This window comes from Oryzias latipes, assembly GCF_053564925.1.
Source record: "Oryzias latipes strain Hd-rR chromosome 1 unlocalized genomic scaffold, Olatipes_Hd-rR_3.1 chr1_Y".
NCBI lineage: Eukaryota > Metazoa > Chordata > Actinopteri > Beloniformes > Adrianichthyidae > Oryzias > Oryzias latipes.
In genome coordinates this window covers 2,841,021-2,864,089 of record NW_027616335.1, presented here as the reverse complement: position 1 = coordinate 2,864,089, position 23,069 = coordinate 2,841,021, and the positions used below count along the sequence as shown (strand labels likewise).

General features: G+C 40.9%; 1 protein-coding gene across 1 annotated transcript in view; it reads right to left on the bottom strand.

Annotated features, from left to right (window-relative positions):
- The window catches only part of LOC101166773 (uncharacterized), a 71,257-nt gene that overhangs the window by 43,256 nt on the left and 4,932 nt on the right, over window positions 1–23,069 (bottom strand). The gene's annotated exons all lie outside the window — the stretch shown is intronic.

Genomic DNA, 23,069 nt, shown 5'->3' with positions numbered 1-23,069 from the left:
CAATAGCAACGTTTTTTGGGTTTTGCTAATTTTCTGCGTAGGTTTATTCGCAACTAGAGCTCGGTCGCCGCGCCTCTTACGGGTCTGACCTCCCCCTCCTTGCCTTTTCAGTGGACTGAGGCTGCTGATTCCGCTTTTCTTTTTTTCTTTTCCTTTTCAACGTCTGAAAGCGCTGCTTCCCACCGCGCCTGTTTTGATCCAGCCCGACCCCTCCGGCCAGTTCAAAGTCGAAGTCGACGCTTCCAACACAGGGGTGGGGGCGGTGTTGTCTCAGCGGTCGGGCACCGACGGTAAGGTCCATCCCTGCGCCTTCTTTTCTCATCGGCTTTCTCCAACAGAGTCAAGGTACGACGTGGGGGACAAGGAGCTCCTGGCCCTTAAACTTACTCTTGAGGAATGGAGGCACTGGCTGGAGGGGGCGACTCAGCCGTTTGTGGTCCGGACAGATCATAAAAATCTGTCGTACATCCGGACCACAAAACGGCTGAATCCCAGGCAAGCCAGGTGGTCGTTGTTTTTCACCCGTTTTGATTTTACAGTGTCTTACCGCCCTGGTTCCAAGAACGTTAAGCCTGATGCTCTCTCTCGGCAGCAGGAACCGGTTGTAGGGGATCAGCAGCCCACAACTGTTATTCCCGCTAACTGTGTTTTGGGTGCTGTTTCCTGGCATCTGAAGAGGACTATCAGGGACGCTTAAGCCCGGGAGCCGGATCCTGGCGGAGGACCGTCAAATAGACTCTTCGTTCCCAGGGCTGTACGGAGTCAGGTCCTCCATTGGGGTCATGCCACGCGCCTTACCTGGCACCCCGGAGTCCGCAGAACGATCCCCTTCCTGCGCCGCCGGTTCTGGTGGCCCAGTCTAGCGCAAGACACCCGGGACTATGTTGCTGCTTGTTTGGTTTGTGCCTAGAACAAAGTGAGTAACCAACCGCCTGCTGGCCTCTTGCATCCCCTATCAGTTCCGAGTCAACCATGGTCCCATATCGCACTGGACTTTGTGACCGGGTTGCCCTCCTCGGCTGGCAGGACCGTGGTCATGACAGTGGTGGATCGGTTCTCCAAGGCAGCCCATTTTGTGGCCCTTAAGAAGCTGCCCTCCACCGTGAAGACTGCCGCACTGGTCGTGGATCACGTATTCAGGCATCCCGATGGAGATGTTTTCCGACCGGGGCCCGCAGTTCATCTCGCAGGTATGGAAGGCGTTCTGTTCTACTTTTGGCACCACTGCCAGCCTCTCCTCAGGATTCCGCCAACGGACAGGCCGAAAGGACTAACCAGGACCTGGAGGTGGCCCTTCCATGCATCTGCTCACGCCATGAGACCTCCTGGAGCTCATTACTGCCGTGGGTTGAGTATGCCCATAATTCGTTGACCTCGTCGGCTTCAGGTATGTCACCGTTCGAATGTTCCCTGGAATACCAACCCCCGCTGTTCCCCGAGCAGGAGAAGGAGGTGGCCATACCCTCGGTCCAACATCTCTACCGACGCTGCAGACGCATTTGGAGGGAGGCTCGTACTGCCTTCCTGCGCTCGTCCGCGACCAACAAGCGTTAGGCTGACCGGCATCGGTTGCAGGCACCCACCTATGTGCCGGGTCAGTCAGTCCTTTTGTCTACGGCGAACATCAAGTTGAGGACTGAGTCAAGGAAGCTGTCTCCTCGGTTCAACGGCCCTTTCGAGGTGGTGAGGGTGGTCAATCCAGTGGTGGTCCAACTGCGCCTGCCACGGACTATGCGTGTCCACCCAGTCTTTCATGTGTCCCAGCTCAAGCCTCTCGCCACAAGCTCACTCCAGCAGACCGCTCCCCCGCCTCCACCTCCTCGTGTCATCAACGGACTTCATGCCTGGACGATCCGCCGCCTGAAGGATGTCAGACGACGTGGTCAGGGTCTTCAGTACTTCGTGGACTGGAGGGGTTATGGTCCCGAGGACAGAACTTGGGAGCCGGCTTCCAGGATCCAGGACAAGGACGTGATCCGGGCGTTCCACCGCCGGCACCCTGACAAGCCTGGTGGTGCGCCCAGGGGCGCCCCTTGAGGGGGAGGTACTGTCAGGTACTGGGGCCAGGGCGGTGTGGTTAAGCTTTTGTTTTTGCACTTCCAGGTTTTTCTGGGCTTTATTTTGGCGTTTCCGGTTTTCGTGCCGTTCTCGTTCTCGCTGTCTTTACGTTCTGTCATTATTTTCACCTGTGGCAAATTACGCTGGAAGTATTTAACCTGTGTCTGAGTTACTCAGCAAAGTAGTTACTTTGCTGAGTAACTCATTACATTTAAGATGCAGTAACTGAGTTACTAACTCAATGGCTTTTTGGGCAATGTAACTAGTAACTATAACTTAGTTTTGACACTAGGCTTTACATATGTTTTTTATTTTTGGTCTTGAGTTGAACTTATTTACACGGGCGGCAATTGGAAATCTTTCTTATCTGAAACCAGCCCAGACTATTTTAGGGTTTGCTTCAAATCTGAGAACGGAAGGTGAGGGCTTGATTAAAACTGAGACAAATGGGTGAGGTATGTTTTTCAAAGATTTACTTGCCAGTGATTCTTTACAATAGTGTTGGAGATGGACTGTGGCAGTGGCTGAAACATCACTGTTTGGTAAGAGGTTTGACAGCAAATCTTCCCTTGGGTAAGACACTTAACCTCATGATAGTCCCTATTGTAAAAACCGTTCGGTGACTTTGGATTGGAGTTTCTAATAAATCAATAGTTGCGTTTCCTTTGCCAAAAGTATTCGGAATACAATTCTCGTCAGAATAAAAATGTGTTATGTAAAGACATCTTTCAGAATATTCTGACCCAATCGGATTCATTCGGATCAAAATTTCCTTCCGATCAAGATGGGTGGGCTATGCCGATTGTTGATGTAAACAATTTATTCTGATCGTGGGTCATTACTGCTCTGGCTTTTATGTCACGCGTAGACGGTGGAGCGCAAACAGTACTGGTCAGCTGCTCAGGCAAGTGAACCATGACACTAAGAAGAGCAGCCGTACTGGTAGCTTCGTGTTTGCGGGCAAGGGAAGGTGCTTTGTTACGTTGTGCGCTCCAGAGGAGGCTTCAGACAGAAGTCCGTCCGGCTGTTCTGCGTGACGGTGTGTGAGCTGGCGAAGGCGGCTTTTGAATGCAGAAATGCCGCTCCGCACAGTGCTGAGAAACCTTGTAAACAATCACGTGAATTTGTGTTACCAATCTTGAGACAAAATACAACGTTATTTATATATATATATATATATATATAAACGCTGATGTTATTCTCACGTATTTACGTGCAACCATATTAACATAAACCTAACTCTTCTTCTGGGTCTGTGCGACCAAGAATTATGCACTGGCTGCTCATATTTAGAAAATTAGGAGCGAACAGGCACTAAATCAGGGGTCGGGAACCTTTTTGGCCGAGAGAGCCATAAACGCCACATATTTTTAAATGTAATTTCGAAAGAGCCATACAATAATGTTGTGTCTCTTTCCCACACTGATGCACGGAGACTTAACCTCTTTTAAAGTTCTTTATTCTGGTTACTGTAGACCGCAACAAACGCCGTACAACTAATTCATCAACTCCTGAATCTCTCCTGCCGAGACGAGAGAGAGCGTTTCTCCCAACTTTATATTCACCTGCCCCGCTCCAGCCCTCCCATTTTCCTTATTCGGCCCATAGCTGAACCCCATTGGTCCAACAACAGGCTGAGCGACAGAACTGAGAGCCAATCAGATCTCTGCTTGATGCCTTCAATGAACCCCAGAACTTTTAACGCGGCCCAACAGCCAAGTTAAACTCAGTCCGCGACAATTTTTTTAAAACTAAATATACAAGTGAATGTGTGCATTTGATGTGATTTCAACATTTTTAAAGTACAATAAGTCTGTGGATCCTTTTTAATAACATTGTTATGCTGTTGCTAATAAATGATGAGTATTTCTCGTGGTAGTTTTGTTGATTGTCTAGTCTGGTTGATAGGTGGTGAGTTTCTGCTTCACGCAGGCGTTGAGACTTTAAACGTGATCTTAGGTTGGTCTGAATGTTCTTTAGATGTGAGAAAGACTGCTCACATGCAGATACGGAGCCAAACACACACTCACACTCTGCAGTGAGTGACGGGCATTGGGTTTTACGTTTTTACAATCCCTACGCGATTCACTGTCTAGTGGGTCTAGATTACCCAACTCCCAATGATAAAGTGCCTAGGACAGCACAACGATTTAATTGGATTTACCCATATAGGGTGCCACCTTGAGACACTGTATCAATCAGACTTTTCCACTGACTTATACTTAAGTTAATCTAAGTAAGGACATTAAATAAATCCAACTCCACTTTCACTGCAAAAAGTGGTACATCAACCAATCACGGCAAGTCCTGCTGAGAAACAAATCCTATTATCATCACTAAATGTTTGCTTTGCATTTTTAGTCATTTTGATTTATGTCTGAGCCTGCTGATGTTTGTTTTGGGTGTGTGTAAAACAGAGAAAGTTATAGAAAAATCTAAAGAAAAGACAGAAGCTCACAGACACAGAATTAGTATTTGTCTAAGGTTCCAGCAGCAAGTTTGAGCTATAAGCTATAAGCCCAAAAGTCTTACACAGTTTGCCATATTGTAGCAGATCAAAGACACAGAAGTAGATATGAGTTTCTGCTCCTGGCCAGTGGAGGAGGGGGGTCGTCATACCAGACATGGTGAGCACATACATTTCCTTGGCCCCTGGGCGTGTGCTTAGGTTTTGCAGGGTGGACTCATTACTCACGGTGAGCCCTGAGCCTGGGGTTTATGAACGCGCTTGTGTCACACCCACTGTGCACTGTGCACCGTTGTGTAATGCCCCCTGAGGTTTCGGAATGAGCCTGTAATGATGACTGGTTTGATACGATTTCACTCCCTGACACACATGTGGAGACACTCTGGAGACATTCATGCAGACACAGACAAAAACCTGCTGTGATGTAAGCAATATGACAACACGAGAGATTCTGTCCACAGCAGGGTTCACATGGTAGAAACAAATTTCCGTAGCATGACAAAAAAACAATTCTGTGAGCATTTCTCAAGTAGCTCTTTGGTCTTATCCCTCTGATGTGGTAGAATGATGGACACTTGTTAGTACTTTTTGGGCCACATGTCTGCCTTTTTCTTTTCTTTTTGAGTGATAACATTTTAGAAATGGGTCAATTAAATTTTGGTTATTCAACTTTAAGTCTCTTTACACATTTTATGACTGCCTTCTTGTTCAGGGTCACAGGGGTCTGCTGAAGCCTGAACAGGTCATCAGCAGATCGCAAGCATCAGGCTGCTTCCATCTGTGCTCTTCTCGCTTTTGTAAGTCAACTGTGACAAGGGTCTTTCAATCAATTTTTGAAGTAAAGGACCTCTCAACAGTGAAAAGAAGTGTTAGCTTTAGCACCCTGTGTGTTTTCTCTAGTGATTGAAAGCCTGCAATAATTCTTGCAATGTTACTTTTTAAACTTATATTTTCCTAAGCCATCAGGAACATAAGGTATTTTCTGTATCACATAGTGAGGCGGGTGATGGTTGAAATGAATAGAAAATAAAAAGAAACATATGTGAGGAGAACAAGAAGAAAAGCGTCTAACTAGTCGCATTCAAAGGATCTGATCTTTGGAAATTCAGATTTCAGGAGTCATTAGCTTGGTGTCTAAATCTGTTTTTGTTAGCCAATACTGACTTTTCATCAAACAAAACATTGTTGATTCTTTATTGAGTGATTTTTGTGCAAGTATCCCAAGTGCAACACTCACTATTATGAGCGTAAAACTTGGACCCTGAGCGAAAAAATTTAGTGTGCTCAAAAAAATTATTTTGCACTTGAAACAGAACAATGCACTTGAAACTCAAAAATACGTGCAAACAAAACTATTTTTGGTCTCAAAACAATCGCTGCAGAGAAATTCTCTCTTTTCTGTGCTGGAAACAGAGCAGGGCACCGCATTACAAAATTGCCACGAAAGTCAGACAATTACTGAAACGGACATGAAGGTTGATGCTGATTGGTCAGAAATTCTTCCAATCTGCTTGTAGACTGGATCAGGTTTGTGCGCAATCACTTTAAGGATATTGTTCAATTCTTCCCGACATCTGAGGTACCTGTTTGTATCTACTTGTAATCTGCGAAAAATAAGGCAAAGTCCCTGTTTTGTTTTAATATCAAGAATGTCCAAAAATGAGATGTGGGGAGATGCGGCAAAACTGACAGAGAGAAGCAGCACCACATGAGGCATCCAGATCCAAACTCTCAGCAATGGCTCCTTTGAGCCAGCAGACCTGGACAAAAAAAAAAAAAACTCTTAAATAACAACCCCCTCTCCATCTCGGCATCTTTCTATGTTTCTGAAAACTTGGTCTGTGTCCACAATTGTTGCTCCTGAAATCTCCTTCTGGTAATGAAAGACAGGGGGCAAGACCACAGAGGGGTCTCTGGTGAAGAGTAAAATACCACAACGGGGTTTTGCAAAAAAGACAGATGTCTAAAACATTTGCAACATGCCAAGAAGACCGCTTTTTGTCTCTTCACTTTGTTTCTTGTAATCCCATATCTAGACATAGTGGTAGGAATTTATATTAACTTAGGCAGACCATGTTTTCAAACCACTCCCCTAGACACCCACGCATAAACAGGTAAATGCACACACACACCCCTCATCCATTCAGTGGGGGGACTCTGAGCTTCTATGTCGGCCAAGCCATAGCAGACATTTTTGTGGTGAAATCATTAAACACACGTGCAGCTCACTCTCTGTGGTCACTGGGGGTCGTGCTCCTCTGCCTTTAGCTGAATAAATCATAAAGTTTGCTGGAGGACCACACAAGAAGCAGGCCCAGTGCAGGCAGAGCATCCAGTCCATGCAGCCAGTGCAAAACACATGCACACGCACGGCCCTGGGCCTTGTTATTTTTCATAGAAACACCAACAATTAGGCAGAGATAGGGAGAGACAGAAAGTGGTGAAGATGCAAACCAGCACAAGAACACACACACACAAAAGGAAAAATTGAAATAAAAATATTTGGAAAAAAAAATCTTTGCTAAAAACAGTTAAAAGAATCTTTAATGCGTGTATTGTTGAATTAACAGAAAATAAAAACAAAGCAAGAATTCCTTTTCCATAAAGCTCAAGGCTCTAAAGCATCATAAAGGAGAGAAGTTCTGTCTCAGTCCCTCCCAGTGTCTGAAAAATCTCGCCAGACTGATCCTTCAGATAAAACGTTGTTACAAGAGGAGGAAACTCTGTCTTGTCTGAGGATCACATACCGTCTGGGTCCAAATTTGCAGGATGTACCAGTAAATACCATACATTGCTCAAATACAAAACAGAAAGGGTCAGAAATTTCTGTTTGGGTAGACTTCAGTCACTATATCATTTTGAGAGACACCCCTTCTGTATAACACATGTATAAATAAGCAGAAATTAGCACACTGACATATTTTGAAAGTTTATGAATAATCAGATTAGTAAAATGGCACAACCTTATTTGTTCAACACTTCTTTGCAACTGCACCAAATATGAAGGTTAATATTTTCATTTTAGCTAATTTAATCAACAACAAAAACACTAGAATGTCAAAATGATCAAAAACATTCAAACAACATATTTTGTACTATGTCTGTAATATTTAATTATCAACCACGACAGATGGTTTTTCGATTCCTCTTTTTCAAAAAATGTCTTCAGACAGAACGTTACAGGTTTTCCGCTCCCTTGTTGTTTTAAACCCCCCAGATTTGGGAGCTCCAAAATATTATTTTTTCCAAAGTTGCCGCAATGTCTCCATTAAAAAGGAATTTATGGGATATCACCTATGTGTGCTTTTTAAAAAGATGAATGTCAGCTGAGCGCATGCAAGAGCGAATGTGTTTGCGTTGCAACCCACCTGCAGAACTGTGGATTTAAAGTTGCTTAGGATAAATCAATCACGCCACTTCAGTTTCCTATTTTTTTTTTTATTAATTAGCAGCAAGAGTTTTAGTTATTGGTATCATAAATGATGCACCAAAACTCTCAAAGTTGACTTCTTGCACAACCCACATGTTGTTTGGCCTCAGTCAAGAGCTATGAAGCTCCTCAACTTGACGTTTTATACACTGCTGAACCACAACATCACTCACAACCGCAACTGTCAGGCTTATTCAGGTAATGGTTTATAGGTCTGAATGTTGTGGCCATTTGACACTACCCAGGGTTTTTTTTTTTTTATCACCAAAACAGGGGACAAAACCCATGACAGTATTTCTATTGGTTTTCCACAGATTCCAATACAAAATCAGCAATTCTGAGGCAAGATCCACATTATATGAAAGCTCTGACTTTTGAAATGAAGCAAAAATATTTTGAGCTAAAAAAAAAAGTAAGACACTGGGATTAGATATACTTATATATAAAGTCCACACATAATGGGGACATAGGGGATATTAACACTATTCATAATATTACTTAGTAGCAACAGTTGTGGATTTTTAATTTTTTGGGTAAAGTGCCACCTCTAAGGACAGTTCACCATCCAGAACCCAACATATAGCTGTCCAAGCATTTTTGCACCTGCAGAAACTCACCATTGAGTTCAAATGGGAAATTACCATGATAGTTGTGGAAGCCAAAATCTCCCACTTTCAGATCAAATACTAGGCAAGCTGCATGGGACCTTTGTTAGTCAAGAGGTCAATGCCAGTAACAAACACAATGAGAATTAAATGTGTCAAAAGTAAGAACTTAGAGCATACTAAGACAGTTCTAAACTTTCATCAGACAGTTTAAGATTAGACTGCAAGGACATAAGTGTCATTAGCTCTTCAAGAAAGAAAAGAAAATATTTCAATAACTTGAAAACAATTTCCAATAATGGCCACTCTATATCAAAACTGTTAAACTTTGAAGGACAAAAAAATTCCTTACTTCAAATAATTGCACTTTTGGCAAGAGGGCAACAATTTTTCCAAGACTCCAGGATGGTAAATTTGCCCCAACTCAAAATGCAGAAGACACACTGCTGGCATTATATTCATCATATTTCACTCCTGACCTTTTTGTTTTTTATGAACTACTGCATAATCTACTTAAATGAATGACTTGCCAGCTATCCAAGGAACCATGGCTCAATTTAAAGCATGCACCCACCACTCCTTCAACATCTAAAGCACAGTTGTGAAAGAAAATCCTAGTGCTTATGATACCATGAAAGTATTGACCCCTTTCTTTATTATTTTATCATACATATCCCCCTGGCCATTTGTAGAGAAAGTAATTGGTCCCTTATATCAGTGGTCCCCAACCTTTTTTAAGTCACTAACTCGATTAATTTTAGACAATATTTTTACGGACTGGCCTGTACAACGTTTCTTCTTTTGTTTAGCCTCCAATTTCCTTAACTATTGAGAGGAAAGTTTATCATTATCCTCTGTAAAATATCTGCAGCTGGTTTGAACTTAATTTGTACATTAGATTTCATGTAGGAACCAATCGGGGGACAGTCTACCAGCTGTCCCCGACTTACCTCTTCCTTATATAATAATCTCTTTTTAGGGTCATGTGTGTGTGCGGGGATGGGTCATCAGCATGGGATGCACCTTGGGGAGAGGAGCTACTTGGCAGTGGTCCCCTACTGAAATTGGGTCCCTCCCCTCTCAGACTTATAGGACCCTCAGCGCCTTACCCGCCAATTTTAACTTCACCCTTTAGTACACACCGTTTACCCCACAAAAATACACGCACACACAAACGCTCACAAACACACATACATTACACAAGGAAGATGGGACCTCTGATCCTCTGTCCCCTACCCCATCCCTGGCAGAGGGGGAAAAGGCCCTCAGCAACAGCGGCTGTGTCCCTCAGGTGCTGGCTTCTTGGGCCCATGTTTGTCATTTTAAACATGTTTTAACCAAGTCAACCTGCTAGTTAAAGTCAGTAGTAACATAAACAACTTGAAAAAAACTAATATCACTGTTGTTTTGGATCATTGAACAACAAATCCTGAAAAATGTCTCCACAGTTTTTCCATCCTCAAAGTTCTGACACACTTTACGTTCTTAAACATTGCATATTGGTGCAAATCCATCTTCACTTCAGAAGCCTCTGGAGTTACATTAACTGCAACGACGGTTAAAGAATTACTGTAATTAAAAGAATGTAATCACTGGAGCTAAAGCTCTGGTGTTAAGGCAATTTAGATTTTCAGAACATATGTCAATAAGAGGACCTTCAGTCTCATTTTTTCAACAAAAAAAAACACTCGATAGTCTGTTCTGTTCCCTAACCCCCGCAAATATGGGGTTAATACTGTAATGAGACACTATAGGATAAAAAATTACACATGTAATCAAATACAAATGCTCACCACCATGAAGATTTGTTCCACCAAGTCTCTGTGAATGTCAGACTACTTTGTGCCTTTTTTTCGGTGTAGCTTCAATGCAGTGGGCTTCTAAATGAAATCTGTTGCTAATTTGTGATTCATATGTAATGCTTACATTGTTTTTTATGTAAGTAGCATTGCAGCACACAAAATTTGGCAATTTCCAGAACAAAGCATGAGAGGAATGGAGCCCCTTTAGTCCTAGAAAGTTTTTGTGTGCAGTTCCAATGAAAAGTCTATGTAAAGGTGGAATATGCACATTTCAGGCTTCCATGTTCAAAACTCTCATGTTAACGCATAGCTATGAACGCTTGTAAGTCAGTTTTTGGGCTTAAAATGCACAGCCATTGAACACGCATCAAAAGTTAAACCAGTTGAAGTTTGGCCAATAAGGAACTTGGATTTCATAGTGATAAAATAGATTAACTTTATTGCATAATACAAAACATTCAAAAGACCCCCCCCCCCCCCCCCCATAGGAAGCAGACGGATGACTTATGGGTATCGTTTTCTCAAAACAACCATTTGAAGATTGATCATGTAGAATTAATTAATAATTGTGGTTTGTGCCCAGCCAGATTTTATACACCAACCCCTTTCATATTTCAGAATAGAGCTGTGAAAGTAAAAGCCTGGAGTCCAATTTATGAGATTTGCACCACTCGACACTTCACACCGAGCGGCAGTCTAGTGTGAACACAGCAGGCTAACAGCCCATTTAAAAATGCCAGTTTGGCGCATTCTTGAACACAGATCACATGCCTGGTGTGTACATTGCATCAGGGAAGCAGGATTTCCACAACCCACTCACAATATCTCACAATGACATTGCACACATGAGAAAATGTGTGTGTTGCATTTGTCTGTTGTTCAGCCAGGAAAACCTCTCCAACCAGCACTGTTAACTCTTTGACAACATGTGAGAAAGTTATTATTTCATAATAAGTTATTCATGGTTGTTTTTTCATTCGCCGATCTGGTACTCTCACACGGTCCTGTGCAGGGTCTCTGGGGTTGCCACAACCTGTCTTATCCACTTAAGAGCAAAAGCAGGGTACACCTTAAATAGTTTGCCAGGGCCACACACCCCTAAGGGACAATTTAGAGTAATTTATTAACCTATGAAGCATGAAGTCTGCAGGAAGGTGCCAGAAGAAAACCCAAGCATACATAGTAAAACATGCAAACTCCACTCAAAATGATCAAGCTGGGATTTGAACCACAGCCTTCTCACTGTAAGGCAACATCACTCTACTGTACAGCTCTGCAAGCTTTTTGTGTTGTTGTTTTTAAGCAAACTCAAGTTTCTGACGTTGTATAGATCATTTCCTTGTCATACATGTTCTCACACTTTTGGTTGCAGTAAGTTTTTTTACACGAAAACTATTCTTTGTTCAAAATATAACAAAATTTACTGAATATACTGGTGAAAACAGGTCCTGCACCCTGTTTGTCAGTGTAATCATGGGTAAATGGACATTATCTGGCCAATTAAATGCAGGAAAAGTGATCCATAAAAGCTCACCCACTTTGAGTGTGATTTTTTAGACTGATTACAGTGGTCTTTAACCAAAGTACTACCAATATGAGTTATGTACACTTTGCAAATAGAGTCAAAACATGTTTGGTGGACTAAAAGACTAAAAGTTTTGTGGTATCTGCTCTGCAATTTCCCCAGCCCTGCCGCCATCAAGTTGATTTTTGCTCATATGACACCTTTTGTAGAGCTATAAATCATATGCTTACAAAGTTTTTACTAATTCTTATATCAAAATGTAGAGCTTCATCCTGTACTTTTTGAATCCCCACTCAGATCCTCTTTTAAACTTTTGTTAAAGTATTCCCAGTGGTCTTTTAATAATGACTATGAACATAGTTTCTGCAGAGCGGGAGGAGTTGATAAGAAATTTGCCTCTGAATTGCAGGAAGGACCATTGGCGCAGAGTGAGTTTGCGCTGATTTCCCATCATCCCTTTGTTCACACTCTCTCCCACTGGTTTACAGCCCTTACAACTCCAAGCTAACATTAGCAGTGCAACAAAAATGGTAAGTAAAATAGGAGCTATCCAGCCATACAGTTTTGAGCCAGATGCCAGCTCAGAACAAAGACGTTAATAGATCTATTTGTCTGCAAGTGGAGGATTTAGAATTAGCAGGGAACTTGTGGCCTGTCGATTGTAGTTTATAAGTAACAACTGCAACTTTTTTTAAATGGCATTATTTTGTCTGCTTTGGATTTAACATAATTTGAATACAGAAATATTTAGATTTACCGTTTTAATCTTAATTTTCTTTGTATCTGTCCTCCATCATTAGAAAAATGCATGTAGAACATGTTAAAAACACCCAAAAACACGATTTCATGGAAGTGGGTCTTAAATGACTATTGTTTTGGGGGTTGTTTGTTTCTGTTATTTCTAAGAATCAGCCCTATGACTTACAGGCATGTAACAACACACTTGACCAAAGAACAGTAACAAACCAAACCAAACAAACCAGCATGTTTTTGCCACCCACTGACTTCAAACCCCTAAAAGGTAAAGGTATAAGGAAGTTACTCAAAAATTAAGATAACAGAGATATAATGCTTTTTTTTTATAGTTCAATAACTAGTCAGTCATCTAATGCTAAAGATGCATGCTACAATGTAAATACACTACCTCTAAATTCATCCAACTGGTGTAAATTATTCTAAGGAAAAGAGGAAATCATTCAACCACAGACTTAAGCAGATGTAATCTTACATTAAACTGCAAAAACAAATGTTGTGACTTCGAAAATTATATAAAAACATTTTTTTCTATTTATTAAATTCATTATTTAGTATTGCTGACACTTCATATCATAAAAACTTTGAACAAAATATTCAGGACTACATTAGTATAACAATGATCCCTTTCTGTTGTGTCCATTAAATCAAAGTTGACAAAAGGTTTTGTTTTTAGAGTTGAAGTCCCTGCTGTTTTACTTTGTTGTCTTCACTTCCTTATTTTCTTAGACCCAAGTCATATCAAAATATGTGGGGGGTTTCATGTCTGTCATAATGGGAAATGTAGGTGGCAGAGCAGTGAGGGGAGGACGGTGAGGGTAAGTGTGGAGGTTGAAATCCTACTCTCACCTTTGACGGTGGCTTCGGCACCTTTCAACCTCAACCCGCACGTTTCTGAGTGAACTTTGGCCCCCACCACACCAGTGGAACTGGGCACCTCTTTGAGTCAAACACACGCATGCATACACACAAACATTATTTCTCAGTCACCCTCAGGCTTTCAGTCTTGCAGCTATTACCTGGAGATTGTATCAGTGTCAGTTTGCAGGGGATACTTGCTCCCTGGGGTAAAACACAGAGGGCAGGCGCCTGATCTTCTGTGAAATGTTAATGTGGAACAAAACAGACTGAAACTCAAGAGTGTAATGATATGTGCAGCTAGGCTCATTGGTCAAGAATTTCTTATCTCCTTGGGTATCAATTAGCATGCATCCAAGCACAAAAGTCATCAGTCAGCTCTGAATCCTTTGTTTTTTAGGTTCACACTAAGGGTTTTCCGGCTGGATCAGTAAAGTATTGTTTGGATGCTATCATTAAAAGGAGACAAAATCTCTTATTCAAGCTCATTTATGTGCGTCTACTATTACTTGGCAGAGGAATGCAGTTTGATGCAACATAGAAGTTCAGAAGCCAGTGATCTGGAAATGGCTCTCTTTGTTGAGAATTTAGTTTATCTGTCCCTTAATTGCACATTGTTAAACTGTCTCTTTAGGCTTCTTACTCTCCCAAGTGGCCAATGTGACCATCTGGACCCTGCAAAGATCTGAGCAGGAAGTTATGCGAGACGTCAGAGGATAGGAACGCTGATAATAGATACTTATCCTCACATGCAGCTGGCTGATTCTTTGACATTATTCTCATTTCCTAAAATATTTTTTTGTTTCTCCCAGTGTTGTAAAAACAGTAATATTTCTGATAAAAAAAGAAGATCTAAGACACATTTTATGCTAAGTTTTTGGGGGCATGTTCTATGAGATTAACACTGACTCCTAACTTTGGGGCAATGTTTTGCTGGTTAAAAATCCTCTTTCAGAGCAGGTAAATTAACCACGCACAGATGTCTGTGCACATTAGCATTTGTCAGCATCTGCTGTATTTTTTGCACATACACAAGCCAAAAAGCATGACAACTATCAAGTAACATATTCTCGACATTTCAAGAATTGGAGGTGGGGTTCTTTGTCAATCTTCATTAATGTGCTCCAGACCTTTAACAATAAACCACTCTGTTAACACTGGAGCAGGTGGCCGGCAGTCACTTACCATCTGAGTCACATGGTGGAATTATTTGAGACGAATGTGATTACATCCTGTATTCCTTAGTATACAGTAAGCTGAATTGAAAAAAAAGAAAGAAATCATAATAAGGCACGGAGGTCTGACGAGAGTCAGCCTTCACAGGGTGCCCACTTAGCACAGATCTCTCCTTTATACTCTTGTTTATTATGGTCACGAGTAATCCATGCTTTTGTACATTGTATCAGAGCTGCCATATGTCAACATCTTCCTGGAGGTTTGTGGGGTTCTAAACAACAGATAAGGTGAACTAAACTAACTGTGTAAACTTTATAAAACATTGCTCAGCAGAACCATAATTATTTACCAGAGCAGAGCACGAGAATATTTTCAGCTTGGAAGGGGACATTTCTTTCCTTTTTGTTCCTAAAGGTTTTTTCCTAAATGCACTCAAATTTTCCCTGCATAGAGAACACAAAGGCTTGTGTATGTCAATTTTTGTTTTAATGATGTAATGAACATTTCTGCAATATGCGGTCTACCTTTCTGTGGGCCACATGGAAAAAAAAAAAGAAAAAAGAAAACGGTGGCAAAAGAGGTTGTTGGTGAGAAGAGGGGGGTTATTTTTGTGAGCACCCCTACAATGCTCCACCTGTGCCTCAGTCATACCCCAGAGGACCACCCACTTAGGCAGAGAGAGGGCAGTCGAGAATCCCTATAACCTCTTTGGGTGGGCAATAAGTTCTTACGCGGAAGTAGAGTGTTTTAAGCAACTGAAAGACTCAGGGGGGATGACTTCCCGCAAAAACTGTCACAACACCACCAAAGAAAAACAAGTGCTCAGGGCCCTACATGACAGAAATCTAAAAGTACAGTAACAAAAAAACATTTTTATACTGACCTAAAAGGTACACATATATCTCAATACTTACATTACTCATGTATGCACAAGAAAACGTGCTGTAAACAGCAAAACTTAAATGAACCCTAATAAGCTCCAAGAAAGCAATTTTCTTTCTTATTGTCACTGTTATTAGGCATGAATTTCAAGAAGATAACTGTAAACAATAGTTGTCATTTATAATATGCTAAGGTTTACATAAATCTTGAGATAATCTTATCAGAGTGTGCTCCAGGTTGACAGACAGAAAAAGCAGAATACAAAACATTTAATGAATACGTCACATTGGACAACTCCTATAAAACATTTAATGTTATTACTTCATAGGAAGATGATAGTGATTTCAGAAGACCTAAAGTTTTTGTTGTTACTGGACTATGTGAAGCTGTTTTTATGCATGTTCTTTGATAAAATCTGTCCAACGTGTCTTTCTGAAATTGCCATTTTCCTCCTATGGCTTAACTATGTCTCAGTCATTCTCCAGCCTTAAAACTGTGAAACCTTTGGAGGACTGTGGCTGTCCATATCAGCTACATAGTGAGTGGACATAAAAAGCACACACTGGTCATTTGCAAGTGATGCATGGTGTACCTTCGTATTTATAAATGAGAGACACAGCATGAATCATTAGGGATTACATTGTATTTGACAGAAGGTAACTCTGGCTTTCATAAGAGCCATCTATTACGGTAGGGTACACAGAAGAACATTGGATTTTGTTTGCTTGTATCATCCACATGTCTATACAAGTGATTGATGGCTGAAGAAAAAGGTGAAGGCCTCCTCCCTGGTGGTCTGCCTGGGCTTTTAGCCACTGTGCAATGACCGCTGCTGCTGCTATCCCTGACCCACATTACCACATCATTGACACTAAACCGACCGCCAATCTTCCGCTGGCTCATTGCCTTTGGCACAGACGCTTCTGGAACTGTTTAGGTTATAACTCAGCCTCATAATGAAGACTGAACTATAATGAAGGGGAACACTGTGTCCACAAACTACAAGATAAGGTTTGTTTGTCTATTATTATTGTCAAGCTGACTTATACTTTTCTCCGTTAAAAAAAAATCCTGGCATATCGCCGCACAAGCCAACACTGTGGTGCATGTGTTAAGTGGCAAACACGGGGAGGATAAAACAGTTCAGGAACACTATCCGATGTTCAAATAAACAGATATGTGTGGGGTCTGAAGAACAAACACACATTCATTAGATGTCTCTGTGCCTCTGGACCGGTACTGTTTGAGAAGTAATGCACACACATTCACATACACACATATATTTACATATAGCTATTTATTTACACATACACGCACACATAAAATCGCATGCTCAGTCTCCATTACTCCATCTTTTTATCGCTCATTCTCTCACACAGTCCAGGCAACCCCCAATTAGACAATCAAACAACTCTACTGACCCTTAGCTTCTCTGGGATTTGGAGTTTACACCCGAACATGGGCCGCCCACCCCTGTTTACCCAAGAAACCTGACTGATGGATTGTATTGTTTGGCCTTTCACAGCTTTAATTGGCTCAGTTGTATAGGTTAGAGCCCTGGATATATTTTGCAGGCCCCAAACATGCCACATATGGCCTCTAGGTCAATGACACTCATATCTGTCTAAGGGCCCTTAATGGTAAAAGGGTCAGTTGCTCACTAATGACATTAGTTGATGAAGTTGACTTCATTACCTTGGCCCTGTTTTATCTTGCTGCTTCTGAACAGACAGATGCAGAATTCAGTGTACTTTCTGACCACCTCAAACACCGTGTAAATATTTAGCTAGAACTTCAGACTGTGAAACAAAACCATTCCAAACAACTTGCTAAACAACTACCACTTGCGTCATCTCAGCACTGTGCTGCCTTTTTTCATTTAACCATCTTCTTTTGTGTCTTTGGTTATGAAACGATGTGAAATAATTTGTTTTAAGGTCAAAATGAATGAACAATTTGTGCATTTTAAGTCTGATACTACAAAACAAGCAAAAATGCCTTAGAAAACTTTTAGGCCATGCTATAAAAAATGTCTAGTTGATTGGCTTTCTGTTTCTTCCACACTTAGTATCTAAACCAAATGACCAGATCAGTTATATAAAGTAAAGCCTAAAGAAAATTACCTTTAATGTATTTCCTTAATAAGCTAACAAATTACCCTGAAAATTTGTTGATCAATCCTAAGCCCCAGAGAGCACAGTAGAGGTATCAATGACTGTCACAAAAATGATGAAACAAAACTCAAAAATTTCATCAGGAGGTATGTTAGTGCTCAAAACTTTCTTTAAAAGGCATTTAGGACATATTGATGACACACACTCTGACTGCCTCTGACTTAATTACGGTAGCTTTTTTATCATTATGTAGTGTTGTGTTCTAAAAAAATGTTGAAATTGAACAAAATCAATAGCACATTTGGTTTTCCAAGTGTTGTAAATAGGTGTAATTTCTTTGTGAAAAAGTGGTTCCATGTCTGTTGGCGGATTTAAATATGGAGATAATTCATTTCGGTTTGCAAATGAGCACCCATTCAACGCACAGATCTCAGGAGGGTCATTAATATATTGTGTTTATACTGATACAGAAGTGGTTCACAAGGCCAACAGTCTGAACAAAATCTCCAGGCTTTACTATGGTCCTTCTTCTCAACTTATCCACAGGAACGCAAAGGAGGTTGGGTCTTGGAATCTTGGGTCTCTCCTTAGGCTCTGCCCTGTTGGAACATCTCCACAACACCTCCACTGGAAAACTGTATAGGAGGTTGGAAATCCCTGCATTTGAGTGCAAGCTATATTGGAAAGTAATTTGTTCATGTGGTGTACAAGATTAATAGATGTCTAAATCACTGGTTGCTAAGTATGCAACAAAGATGGTTAAAAACACATGTCACATCCGTCCTTGGCCTCTGGTGAGTTTGTCACGCTTTGGTAGGAAAACATTTCCTAAAGTACGGCTTAATTTTCTCCTATGGTTCTTTCTTAGTAATGAGGCACAGTGATTTAAGGATGTCCAGAATGGAGTTGATCTTGGAAACCTCCCTGTTTATAATAAATCTAATTTTTTCCCTTGTTTTTTTTTTAAATCTTTTTCAAATGGGAGCATGTGGTTCATTTGACACAACAGCAAAAAGTCAACAGTTTCCGTTGTCAGATCAGACTCATGGGTAGGGGCACGAAGCTGAGCAATTTGAAGCAGCTTTACAGACCACAGGAGGAACACAAGTATTGGAATGTGAAAAAAGGACTGGTGGGATTTGTAGCTGGTCTACCAACAAATTGAAATGTGTTTAAAAGCACAGTGATCAAAAACAAAAGTGCAATAAAAGGTATCTTAAATTAATCTGGAGTCAAACATTCTTTAACAAGAGCAGAATAATTTCCCATTGCAGGAAAAAATGAGGAAATGTTATATGGAATTCCAAATCCATCCATCCATCCATCTTCCTCCGCTTATCCAGGACCGGGTCATGGGGGCAGCTGTCTAAGCAAAGATGGCCAGACTTCGCTCACCCCGGCCACTTCCTCCAGCTCTTCTGGGGGACCCCGAGGCGTTCCCAGGCCAGCCGAGAGACGTAGTCTCTCCAGCGTGTCCTGGGTCTTCCCCAGGGCCTTCGCCCAGTAGGACATGCCCGGAACACCTCTGCAGGGAGGCATCCGGACTAGATGCCCAACCACCTCTACTGGCTCCTCTCGATGCGGTTCTATTCCGAGCTATCCGCGGGTGACCGAGCTTCTCACCCTATCTCTGAGGGAGCGCAAGCAACCCTACGGAGGAAGCTCATTTCAGCCACTTGTATTGGGACCTTGTTCTTTCGGTCATGACCCACAGCTCGTGACCATAGGTGACAAGTAAAAATCAAGGCCAGATTGGCGTCGCCGGGGCCCCCCTCTGGAGCCAGGCCTGGGTTTGGGGCTTGGAGGCGAGTGCCTGGTGACCGGGGCCCGGTCGGGCTCAGCCCGAAGGAGCAACATGGGACCACTCTTCCATGGGCCCACCACCCATAGGAGACCTCAAAAGGGGCCGGTGCTATGTGGTTTTTGTGGCAGTCGAAGGCAGGTGCCTCAGCGGCCCAAACCCTAGTCATGGAACTTGGCTTTTGGAATTCCAAATATGCAACATAAAACTACATATAAATAAAAATAAATAACAAAACAAAAAACTTTTTTGTAGTTTTGTATAAATTATGACATAAATACCTAATTTAACTTAAACTCTTTACTTTACCTTCTAATTTGAATTAAGAATTAAAAAAAATATTTAATTGTTTTTTTTCTTATCCAGCAAATTCAGCCGAAATGTTCTATTTTCTAAACTTTTCTTTTTTTCATGTGCTCTCCCTTTATTTGTGTATTCTGAGACTTTTTCCAGATTTTCAGTTTAATTTGTTTTTTTTTGTACATCATGACCGTTTTTGTTGCTGTTTTTGTTTTACAGATGTCTTTTGCCCTTATTTTGCAAAATAGATTCATTTATTAACCATTCATTCAGCCTTTTTATGTGGTTTTATTTGGATTCTATCATGACCAAAACTGGAAAAAAAAAATTAAAAGATGGTGTAAACAGGGTTTAACTTCTGCACCACTTATCCTTCTATTATATCATAAAAAATGCAGGCCCAACCAAAATGTAAAAAAACATGGCAGACAGTGATCTAATCAGATTGTACTGTTGTATCCAAATGAGCACACAAATATTTTGAGTATGCAGCACTTCTTAGCTTTTTTTTTTCAGTCTTTGAAAAGGCACGCAAGCCAAAGGTTGAGAGAGATGGTTTGGGGAAAAAAACTCTTGCCTAGACGCACAAGTGTTGAAATTCTGTGTGACTGGTGCACTGCAGAGCACAAATGATTTATGATCAATCTATACTCCAATTTGCTGGCTGTTTTTCCTCACTAGCGCTGTTGGCGTCAGTCGACTGACATCAGAATTCACGCAACTCTTTTGGTGGGCTAAAGGCACGCCACAGGAACACAAAGGCCCAGAATATTTAACATCGTAACACAAAACATGCCACATGCGTCAACGTCAGTGCCTGTGAAACCAAAACAACATAACTTTAAGACATATTTCCTAAGAAATATTGATTCCAGTTGTGAGATGATGTTGTCTTAGCATCCCATTTGTTTTTTATGTGGTTCTGTCATGCAGTAAATAGAAAGACGGCAATTTACAGCATGTTACTAAAAAGGCTGGATTTGTGAGTGCTGAAGTTCAACACCTGCCTATGCTGGCAACAATTCTTGTAATGACACTGCTGTTTATAATCATTTGATAAAATGTTGACTTAGCCCATAGTTGTGGTTCATGTGAAATAAAAATGGTTAAGATTAGAGGCTGCATGACTGTGTGGATAAAAAAGATGTGCAAGCATGGTCAATGCAGCTAAATTGTTCAATACCCAAACAACTCCTTCATCGTCTGGTTAAGGTTGTCCCATATGCAACAGCTACTTTAAGGATTTCTCTTATTTTGTGACTGAATCTTTTTGGGGTTAAACCTCTGGGCACTAGTTTGAAGTTTCTCTGCCTTATTCCACTATCACCTCTTCATCCTCCAAGCATGGACTTGGTTACAGGTTCACACTCATGTGTGACATAGACCATTTGCTGTGATCTATAGCAGTGATGCCAAAAGACACCTTTAGAGACTGTCAGATGTTTAGGAATGGAATGACTCAGGAATGCTGTTGATTATTCATAAAGTACATTAAATGAAGTTAATTTTCAAGAGTAATTTCTTTAAACGCTTCCATGTACAGAATTCAGCCAGATTGCTCTTCTTGAATTCTCTCACACTCAAATTTCCCCTGACAAAGATTAAGGTGGTGCCGAGAAAAATATCCACTTTTTTGTGCATAACAACTCGAGTAAGTATACTTAAAGTCCTTGGTGGTCCAATACTGCTATCAGCATCTGGATTATAACATCATGGGCACTGCACTGACAAGGTTTTGTGTATTTGCAATTAACTTGAGATAAACTGGGGTTTTACACTGTCCTGATTCATGTTTTGATTCTTCAATTATTTACAAAAATGATTTTTCCCTCAAGAAAGTACAAACATCTCGCCTTTGTTTATGGTCATTGCCTTTAGTTAATTTGTTGTCTGGTTTGGATGCCTGTTGGAGCAGAGGGGTATGATAATGATGCAGTGTTTATGTTTTTGAGTTCTTAGTAGTTAATAAGCCTGCAACTGTTTGCATATTTTGTACAGATTGCTCCGCGCACGAAGATATCGTTAGTTTGAGAGCGCATGAGACAAGCTGTCTGTCCATCTGTCAATGTGTTGGAGGGTTTGAAGAATGGGAAAGGGCGTACAGTGGCAGACAGGCCAGTGACCCCATTAGTCTGAGATGAACCCTGCTGAGAGGAGTCTGAAGGTACGATGCACGTGGGCAATCACACATGATGCTTTAGTTATTGCCAAACTTTTTTCCACAAGATCTTCTTTCCCTGCAAATGATAGTTTTATTTCTCTGTGTATCTGAGATTCTCAATTTCATGTTTTTTTCTGTAATCAATTTTATTGTTTATAGAGACTAATTAAAGTCTTCCATGAGTTAGGCCAGCATGGAGACCACCATCTGACAAAAAGCTTAGACTGCTTCTAATGAAAACCTTAAGGCCATGAAGAGAAAAAAAAAATCCCTGCTGCTATTAAGTGTTAGGTAATCTAAAAAGAATAACAGTAAGACAGAGCATAAATGTGCCAGAGGCATGAACAATGAAACATATTCATCTCACACTGACCTTAGAAAAACTGAGGCAGACACAAGAGGTGACAAAGCTGTCACTTTACATTTTTCAAACCACAAAACTTTAACCAAAAGACATACCAGGGCTACTATGAAGCTAATTCAAAAGAGACTAGGAGGAATTACATTTGAAGCAAAAACATGAAAAATATGTTCCACACTTGACACTATTTTTTAAAATACATAATTATGATATATGACCTAAATAACCAGTCAGGCAGAGTTTGCATACCATACATAGGATAGGGAAGGATAAAAAGATCTCAAACTGTAAGGAAGTTATCACTTTTTTTACATAAAGAACTTTACAAGCAAGGATAAATTACTCTGACGAAAAGACATTAAACATGTTTCCCTTTTTGGAAACCACAGGTTCTAGGAGCTTTTTCCATTGATGTTTTAAGACTGTAAATTCCATAAAAAGCATATGTTGCCATATTTTGCTGTGCATCTGATCTATCTTATTTAGTTAGAATTAATTAAATTCTTGTAGTTTATGTTTAGCTGGAAGAATTCTTTGGATAAAATGCTTGCAACTAGAGAAAAACATGGTTTTGTTTTATTTACAAAGCATGAACAATTATGAATGTAGACAATGTATTTAAAATGAAGGAGGGTGGTGCCTATACTTACAAGAAAAAAAAGAATTCCCAAAACAAATATATAAAACGAGGACACAAAAGTGTTTTTGGAGTTTCTTCTTAACAAACCTACAATGGATTGACAATTAATCCCACTGGTTAGGTCTAATTTACCAAC